Consider the following 6,068-nt stretch of genomic DNA (forward strand, 5'->3'; position numbering starts at 1 on the left):
GGTCGATATTAGAGAAGTGACTTGCCCCTTGCAATTGATCAAAAAATCATCTATCCTAGGGATTGGGTACTTGTTCTTAATCTTCACCTTATTAATTGTTGATAGTCTATGCACATTCGAAGTGAGCCATCCTTCTTTCTTACAAATAGCACAGGAGCACCCTATGGCAAAATACTTGGCCTTATATCATGACCCGACCTAGAGCCTAGTCATAACACGGCGATCAAAACCCTGAAGGGCTCCAACCAAGCCTCTTGTACATATCATAAGCATACATAAGGTAAAGTAAAAGCGGAAATATCATAACAGAGTCTAAATCATGAATAGTAAATGAAGAAATGTCACATGACAACATAGACTTAAAACATTTATCCAACTAGATGCCTCTACACATGAGTATGAGCGGGGGCTAAGATATGTCCCTAGCTCACCCTCAATATGAAACATAGCAAAAGTCTTTAAAAATAATGACTAACTCAATAACTAGTCCCTGATGAATGAGGACTCATCCCAACTGCTTGATAGGGAAGCTTAACTAGCCGCGTAGATGAGTGTGATCTTCAACCTCAACCTCTACATTATGAGATAATGTAGGCAAAAAATATGCATTAGTACGTTGGAATGTACTAAGTATGAGGGCGTGACATGCAACATAAATCATGGTATGCAATGGTAAAGTAAATCACATGGTAAGATGAGATAATTAAAGTCATGAGAAAAATTATATTGACCAAAGCATTTAAAAAGCATAATTTAAAATCATAGCATACATAAGAGATCATACCTATGTGGGATAGGAACCATAACCGAAAATAAGACCATGCGAGCTATAACATGGAATTCCGTTGTCTCCCCATACAACGAAGAAAAAGGGGAATCTACTTGCCAAGGTAGACTCTACCCCACTAGGCGGGTCATACATATGCTATATGTGGATCCAATAGTTAGGCCATGAAGGCAACCTACGATGCCACGTAGTTTATGGGACATGAAGCTGCTACTAAGGCTTTTGGTAGGGCCCCCAGCTCAAGTCCACTCGATGCTAAGTCAAATCTCACGGAATACATGCATAGCATAGAAATTATAATTTCATATATCTTAGTCATTATCATAGGTTTGAAATCATAGATGTTACACCCCACACTTCTGAACTCGAAATGTCTCTTAAGTTTTTTAGAAGTTATCATGTGAGTCGGGAATCTACTACACCATCAAACAACTCTAAGGAAAGAAGAATACAATACCCCGTGAGAAAAAAGGTTGGAAATAGGGCTAGGAGAGTTCGGAAGGAGTTGGAGGCCAGTAACGAGTTGTAGGATTCGATTTACCTACGTAAGATACTAATTTAGAAGTCTTGTATACCTAAGACACTTAAGTACATACCAAGCTTACATTGAAAGGATTACATGAGTTCTTAAAATAAAATGAGATTATGAACCCACGCGGAGAAAGAGAGAACGACACGTGGCAGCAAGAGGAGGCGCCACGTGGAAGCCTAGGAAAATGCCACATGGAAATAGGTGACCCACCTGCTTGGGGTCAAGTAGGTGACCCACTTACTTAGGGGTGCCCCCACCAAGGACACGTGGCAACCTAGGAGCCATGACATGGATACATGGCCCAATAGGGGCTGGACACGTGGCACCTCCTAAGCCAACATATATATGTATGTTATGTGACTATTAACTTCAGTTCTCAGCCAAAACTTCAGCCAAAGAGCAATAAGAGAAAGAAACGTAGAGAGGAAAAAAGAAGGTAGCCACGGTTTGGAGAATTTAAGGTAAGTTCCAATTTTCCTCTGTGAATTAATTATATATGGTGTTAATCAACAACGTGGATATGTATATATGTATTTTATGATACCTAAGGAACCATGTCTTCAGCCCTACACTTGGAAAACTTAGGAGAAAGTTGAAGAGAAAAATGCTAGGGGCAAGAAAGGAGGGCTACGGGTTTGGGGTTGCCAAGGTAAGCCTCCGACTTTCATTATGTGAATTAATTATTTAAGGTGTCCCAAGGTTATATAATAGTGTTTTATGACATAAAATTCCATTTCGGGGCAGCAAGGAAGTGATACAAAAAGTCCGCGTAATTTCAGCATGTTTAGAGAAGTTCCAAGTCGCAATTTGGCAGTTTTGGCCAATTTCGAGTAAGGTAAAATTTCTTCTTTCAATTTGAAATTTATGGTGTTGTTATGAAGTGTATTACATGTCCTATAGGTGGCTGGAAGTATAAAATTTGCATAGAAATGCTTGACGTTGAATACAATCTAAATTGGAGTCGCTATAGTTAAATTGTAGACAAAGCAAGGTGTTGTGCTTGTGGTGTGCTACTGCAGGTGTGTGGTGGTGTGTTGTAGGGCCTAAAATTATTCTAAAAGAGGTGTGGGATCTGCTGGTTTAAGCCACACGACCCCTCATTTCGTATAATTAAAGGTTTTGTAAAATAAAGACTAGAAACCCTAATTTGGTATCGTAATTTTCAGCAAGTTGGTTGGAGTTGGTATTGTGTAATGTTGCCATATTTTGTGTGTATATGAGCTGCAGGTTATTGTTGTTGGTTGGATGTAGTACTTAGGGATGTAATTGGAAATTCGAATAGGGCATGTTATAGGAGAGGTGCTGCCAAATTTCCGGTAACGCTTTAGCTAATTAAAGAACTAATCGAGGAGACAAACAAGGAAATAGGTTCCATGAATACTAAGGTGAAATTTAAGATGCCGAAAAGCCAAGAGTGATTGATATTCGTATTACTTCCGTGTTGAATAGGTTCAAAGGATAACGAGGAGAACGTGACAAAGGGTAACCCGTATGAGGTATGTAAAGCCCGTCTCTCTTTTCTTTTGGGCATGTCTTAGATTTAAGTGACAAATGATATGTGTATGAAGCCTGGGGTAATTCTATTCATGAGCTCTGAACATGATTCATGATTCATAATTCGTGTTCACTTCTGAATGTTAAGACTTCTAAAGTAGTTAAGCTCTCATTCCTTAAGTCTTCTATATGTTGAAAAGTAGTGTATGTAAAGCTTACTCCTTCTCTTGGCATGTCTTTGGCATCAGTATGTAAAGCTTATCTCTTCTTTTCCTTTGGGCATGTCTTAGTCTTAAGTGGATTGTGTATGTAATATGGGAATGATTCCATTCATAGAACCTCGAGTATGGTTCGTCAATCTTATTCCCTTCTCGATATTAGAACTCCTACGATAGTTGAGTTATGGACTTGTAAGTCTTCTACATAACGAAAACTAGTACACGTGAAGCCTATTCCTTTCTTCTCTTGAAACAGTTAAGGTAAGTGAAGCGATATATGATATGAGCTAGAGGTGATTCCATTATAGGTTTCGGGTATAACTCAGGACTTGTACTCACTTCTTGAGGTTAGGCTTCTTAAAGTGGTTAAACTCCTGTTCCTCGAGCCTTCCATATGCTGAATAATGATTGGAGGCGTAAGCTCCTATACCTAGAGACTCTTTGACACATCTTATGATGATATTCAGGAGACATTTGTTATGCTACCAAGGTTTACGTGCACGTATATGCATTATTATATTATATAGGGATCGAGCCGAACGTTCCTCGGCACTAACATGTTATATATAGGGATCGGGTCGTGCGTTCCTCGGCACTAATGAATTATATGTATAGGGATCGGGCCGTATGTTCCTCGACACTAACCTGTTATATATATGGATCGGGCCGAATGCTCCTCGGCACTAACCTGATATATATGGATCGGGTTGTACGTTCCACAACACTAATAATATACATATACCTATCATGATAGATGATGTATTTGTAACACCAAGTCCCCGAGCAGGCCAGATACGGTACGTGATAATGGTATACAGGACTTTATTTTGTGAGGTGCAGGTACAGTACCCTACTAAATGCTATACTTGATTTCCTGCATCCCTGTTTCAATTGTTATCTCAATTATGTTATGCTTATATACTCAATACATATATCGTACTGACCCCCCCTTTCTTCGGGAGGCTACGCTTCATGCCCGCAGGTATAAACGCAGGTGTTGGGAGTCCGCCAGCTTAGGATTCCACTCAGCCAGTTTGGAAGAAGCTTCATTGATTCTGAGCCGAGTTGTAATACCAAACCTCTTATGTATATATTTGTTTATTCAGGGGTACGGTGAGGGCCTTGTCCCGCCATATGTTACTATTAATGTTCTTAGAGGTCTGTAGACATTTGTGTGGGTTATACGTGTAAGTTCTATTCAATTATGTCTACATGATGTATTGGAAATATTAAGATACTATGACAGCCTTGTTGGCTTGCACGCCCTTTCATGATAAGATACAAATGAAAGAGGCTACAGGTATGAAAATGTTATGGCCCATTGGAGTTCTTATGTATAGTTTTTATATTGATCATTACATCTAATAGATACGTCTCCGAGGGGTCTAGGTCGAAACCCAGTCGAGGTCCACGGGGTTGGGTCGTGACAATAGAGTAGATTATTTTCATAAAATACTTGTAATGTGAGAATTTTCCTTTCATCATTATAATCATATTTTCATAATTCATATCATTAGGCCTTAGGTCACCACATAGGGCCCTAAGTCACATTTTTTCATAACTTGCATGAAAATCATCCTTCAAAACATACTTATAGTCCATGATCATAATTGAAATACATAATCATAATTTATGCTTGAAAATTCATGATCATAGCTTATACTTGAAATTTAGGTAAAGCATGAATGCATGGTCAATTGATTTGAAAATCATGTACTTGACTTGAAAACATGCATGATCATAAACTTTATATCAGCACATACATAATTCATATAGATAATATCATTAGGAAGTATAACTGAAAATACTCATAATATTCATCATAAACCCTAAAAATTAAACTAGGAGTATTCATGGAAAACTCTTCAATTTAATGCAATAACCATCAATTTATATCAAAATAGACTCATGATCATAATTTGAATCAAAGTTCATACAATATGAGTAGAGATCATAAAACCCATAAAATATCATACTTTAATTTGTTAGAAAACCTTGAGAAATTGATTGGGCGTCATGGATGAAAGGATCCATGAATCAATACCCACATACCTTAAATAAGAACACCAATTAATTTGGAAGAACTTGAGAGTTTTGATGGAGAGCTTGAGTGAATTTACTTGAAGTCTTCAATGGAGTCCTTGAGAGTCTTTTGTAGAGAGAGAAATATTTGAGTAGGTGAATTGTAGAAGAATGAATAGAATTAGAGGTTTAGGTTAATTTATAGAGTTGACTTAGGTCCTAAAAACATCTAGGTTCATTAGCTAACAATTTGGGAAAAGTCTAAAACACCCTTACTAAAAACTAATTTTGGCCATGAAAGATCATCACCAGGTCTTCGACGCGGAAGGGAGCAAGTTCGTGACGTAGACTTGTCACGCACCTTACTGTTTTGGGCAATTCCTTTGAAAATCTATCTTTTGATATACGGGTCCTAAAAATTCACCAAAACTATTTTCCCGCAGGTTTTGACCCCCTAATCGATATTCCGGACTCGGATTTTCCAAAAAGATTAAGGATGATGCATTACTTGAGCGGCCTATTCCCTAGGCATTCTTAAGGCACTTATGAGCATTTTGAGGGATGTTACACCTTATGAACCCCTTTTCTAACAAGTCCTTTAATTATTCCTTCAACTCTTTTAATTTCGTCGAGTCCATTCGTACGGAGGAATAGAGATAAGTTGGGTATCGGGGAGGAGATCATACCAAAATAGACTTCCTTTTCGGGGGGGATACTGGGAAGGTCATCAGAAAAGACATCAGGAAACTCATTAACTACGGGAATCGACTCAATAAGAGGACTTTCGGAGTCAACATCCCTAACCCTCACAATATGGTAAATACAACCCTTAGCAATTAATTTTTAGGCCTTAAGATAAGAGATGAACCTACCTTTTACCACCAAATCACGACCCTCCCATTCAAGAACAGACTCATTTGGAAATTAAAACTTGACTCAACGAGTCCTACAATCTATGAAGCATAAGATGCATATAACCAATCCATCCCTAGTATAATATTAAAATCTACCATGT

Source organism: Solanum dulcamara, chromosome 7, assembly GCF_947179165.1.
Source record: "Solanum dulcamara chromosome 7, daSolDulc1.2, whole genome shotgun sequence".
In the NCBI taxonomy this organism is placed as follows: domain Eukaryota; kingdom Viridiplantae; phylum Streptophyta; class Magnoliopsida; order Solanales; family Solanaceae; genus Solanum; species Solanum dulcamara.